Genomic DNA, 4,698 nt, shown 5'->3' on the forward strand with positions numbered 1-4,698 from the left:
CCAACGAATATCTTGAAGAGGAAACACCGGTTGAAATAATTGAGGAAAGAAGCAAAGCCTTCGCACGAGTAGGATGGATAATCGATTACGGACTCCGGTTTTGAGAAGAAGAAGGGTGGGCGGGTGGGGAAAAGAAAACAACTAAGGATTGAACTTGGCAAAGATGAAGAGGCTCGAGTCAACTTGACGAGAAATGCACCGGATGAAAAGAGATGAGGAACAACGATCGGAAAACCAACTGTGTGATCCTAAGGAAAAATTTGAAGGGGAAGAGAAGTAATTCAAAACACCTACGTCAAGATTCCTTACTAGAGCGACGAAGGGCTGAGGAGTAAAAAGAATTTCTACTCTCCGATATAACTAGACTCAGAAAACAGTTTATTCTAGACTCAACATCGGCCAGACTACACGATCAATCAAGGGGGCTCCTAGGGTCGGTCGAGGCTCTGATACCAACTTGTCACGCCCAATATGCGACCCTATCCAAAAAGGAACTCGAAGGTCCCACCAAGGATAGACCCGCATATTGAAACGCTTTTGCAAGGTGGATATCATTACATCAACATTACATAATAGATGGGGATACATACATAAGGCATACAATGCCACTTGAATACAACATCACAATACATAAGATCAACATCCGAATACGGATGAAACACAAACAGAAACTCAAACGACATCCACCCTGCTAGCCCAGGCTGCCGACCTGGAACCTATCCCCTGAGCAAAGAAGAAGTAGAAGAAGAACTCCAATACAAGCAAACATCGCTCTCGCGTCATGATCAGTGCACAACCTGTACATGCAACTGTTGTTGTAGTAATCTGTGAGCCATGAGGACTCAGCAATCCCATTACCATGGGTATCAAGACTAGCAAAGCTTAATGGGAAAGGAAGGGGTAAAGTGGTGAGGTTGCAGCAGCGACTAAGCATATATGGTGGCTAACATATGCAAATAAGAGCGAGAAGAGAGCAAGCGGAACGGTCGTGAAGCTAGCAATGATCAAGAAGTGATCCTGAACTCCTACTTACGGCAAACATAACCCAAAACCGTGTTCACTTCCCGGACTCCGCCGAAAAGAGACCATCACGGCTACACACACAGTTGATGCGTTTTAATTCGGATCTGGTGTCAAGTTATCTACAACCGGACATTAACAAATTCCCATCTGCCTATAACCGCAGGCACGGCTTTCGAAAGATTATACCCTGCAGGGGTGTCCCAACTTAGCCCATGATAAGCTCTCGCGATCAACGAAGGATATACCTTCTCCCAGGAAGACCCGATCAGACTCGGAATCCCGGTTTACAAGACATTTCGACAATGGTAAAACAAGACCAGCAAAGCCGCCCGATGCGCCGACAATCCCGATAGGAGCTGCACATATCTCGTTCTTAGGGCAACACCGGATAGGTCAACCTACGAGTAAAACCAGCCCTCGAGTTGCCCCGAGGTGGCCCCGCAATCTGCCCGGTTCGGACCAACACTTAGACAAGCACTGGCCCGGGGGGGCTAAAATAAAGATGACCCTTGGGTTAATTACTCCCAAGGGAAATATAGGTGGTGGTGAGGCAAATGGTAAAACCAAGGTTGGGCCTTGCTGGAGGAGTTTTATTCAAAGCGAACTATCAAGGGGGTCCCATAAATCACCCGACCGCGTAAGGAACGCAAAATCCGGGAACATAACACCGGTCTGACGAAAACTAGGGCGGAAAGAGTGGAACAAAACACCAGGCATAAGGCCGAGCCTTCCACCCTTTACCAAGTATATAGATGCATTAATAATATAAGAGATATTGTGATATCCCATCATAACCCTGTCCGCCATGGAGCAATATTCAACTTCACCTGCAACTAACAACGCTATAAGAGGGGCTGAGCAAAGCGGTAACATAGCCAAGCAATGGTTTGCTAGGAAGGGTGTCAAAGATTAGAGGTTCATGGCAGTTTGGGAGGCTTGAGGAGCAAAAGATAGGTAACGCAGCATAGCGATAGAACGAAGCAACTAGCATAGCAATGATAGTAGTGAGATCCAGGGTAGCGGTCATCTTGCCTGAAATCCCGCTAGGAAGAAGAACGAGTCCATGAAGAAGACGAACGGATGAAGCCGAACCAAGCGTAGACGAACGAATCCTCACGATCGCAACGAAACAGGAACTAACAAGAAGAAGCACACAACATGGTAAACACACCACACATGAACAAGGCATGATGCACAACAAGCATGATGCAAGACAAGACTACATGAAGCTACTCATGGCAAGAGATGATGCAAACAAGAGCAACATATCAAGACAAGTTTAAATGAGGCCGGGAACAACATATAACAATTCCGGTAAGTCCTCATATGCATATTTCGAAATTGGTCCAGATCTGAATAAACCTTATGTTCAAGTTGTTAAACAGCAAGTTAAGATGCACCAAGATGATCTACACAAGTTTTTAGTCAAGTTACATATAAAGTTCATTTAGTTCGGAGTTACGGCCTAGAAGATATGAGCAAAACAAGTTAAACATGGCATTGATGCAAAAAGCATACAAACATCAAGCCAACACCTCAAAACAAAGATTCAACATGATAATATGAAACTACATGCAAAACTAAGCAAGTTTCATATAGTGCACACTCAAAACGGAGCAACGGTTCAACACACACACATGAAACAAGTTTAAAGGACAAGCTGTCCAAAACAGCAACTAGGCATATTGCAAGCACCAAAACAATATGCTACAGCACCCCAACATGAAAACAAAAGACATGGACATGATGTACAGGTAAAGCATAAAAAACATGAACACTGAGCTATCTCCAGAAATCACTAGAGCATGCTCAAACACACATGGCAAGATTGCAAATAATAACAATTCAGACTTTGCAGCAAATAACATCAGGTTGCAATGTTTAGAGCTATCAAACAACATGTTACAGGAACTTATCATGGCAAACAAATGCATGGCATGCTACTACTAAATGCATAGATCAAAAGTCTCTTACTGAACATAAGCCAAAAAGGATCAGAAGATATGATGGCACCCATGTAAACATAGCAAGTTTCGTTAACAGATTCAGCAAACAGGGCATGGCAGGAACAGAATTATGAAGGCATGTTGGTGAGCTTGTACCACTCACCACAGAGCAATACATGGCATGGCAAGGCAACCGACAGTAAGAAGACATGTTTGCGAAGCTAAGAATGGCAAGAGCAAGTTCATAGGGTGCATGGATCACTAGCAAAACACATGGCAACAACTGAACTTAATGTTAACAGGCTGACAGGAACATTATTTAGCAACTTTAGAGTAAGATTACAACAAGTTACAGCAAGCTATAAATGCAACCAGGGGCATAGATGGATATAGCATGACATGTAGAACAAAACACTTTTAGTGAACATCTCCAGATTATGCATAGAATGACTTGTAGCAGCAGGTTTACATAGCATCACGAAATAACAGATTCAGCCTAGCAAAACAGCAACAGTGAGTACACTACTTAACAAGCTTGATTCACTCACCACAAGTCATTGCATGATAAGATAAGCATAGCATCAGCAAGAAGACATGTTTATGAAACAAAATAAGGCAAGAACAAGTTCATAGCATGCAAGGATCAACTACAACAACCTTGGCAAAATTGAATAACATGTAAACAATCTGCCAGGAAACATTTTGTAGCAAAAGTAGAGCACGAAAATGACATGCTAGACTACTCCATAATTGAAACCAGGGGTATGAATGGATAGAAAACAACCACATGTTCAAAACATCCTTACTGAAGTATCTCAAAATATGCATGGATCTCTCTGTAGCATCAAGTTTACATGGCATCAAAATAACAGCAGAACAGGGACTAAAATCAGCAACATCGTGAAGCCTAGTTTGCATGCTTGTGCTAGTCACCACATTGATCACAAAAATACATGGTAAGCACCTCTGTAAAGAAGACATGGCATAGTTCAAAACACATGTAGACATCAACCTAATAAGATGCACACATCAATCATGGTAAAAATGACAAATGAGCATGTTCTGTTAACGGACAGCAGACAACATCACCTAGCACTCTTGCAACGATGATTCAGGCATCAAGATGCACTCAAAAGAACATGATGTAATGGAATGAAATGAAGTACTCGTTGATACGAACAATTTGACATATTACACACACGAAACGGAGCAGCATGCATGGAGTTACAGCAGGTCAAAGATGCCTATATGATGCTGAAAACCTGGGACTTAGCAGATTTCTGAAAAAAACGAGTGAGCGCAAAAACTACTAAATATCGCACGGTGCGAGGGACTGGCGGGCTGCTCACCACAGGGCTTGGCCCAAGAGGGGGAAGGACGTGGTGGGCCGCGGCTGAGCCGGCTGGGCTGGGCGCTGCTGGGCCGGGGCGAGGCTCGGTCGTCCTCCTCCTGCAGAGACGAGGCGGCGACGGTGGCTGGCTCTCCAGCGAGAGAAGCCGACGATGCAAGGCGAGGCGGGAGGGGCCCCGACCAGATCCGAGCGGATCGGATCAGGCCCGATCCATTCCCGATGGTGGCAAGGCCGGGCGACGACGGGAGCTCCGGCGGCGGCGCTGTCCACGGAGAGAGAGAGAATGGGTGAGAGAGAGAGAGAGGAGAAGGCAGGATGGGGCGGCGCAGGCTCACCGGCGACGAGCGCGAAGACGGCAACGGAGGCGGCGACCGACCC

Source organism: Triticum dicoccoides, chromosome 7B (genome assembly GCF_002162155.2).
Source record: "Triticum dicoccoides isolate Atlit2015 ecotype Zavitan chromosome 7B, WEW_v2.0, whole genome shotgun sequence".
NCBI classification, from domain to species: Eukaryota; Viridiplantae; Streptophyta; class Magnoliopsida; order Poales; family Poaceae; genus Triticum; species Triticum dicoccoides.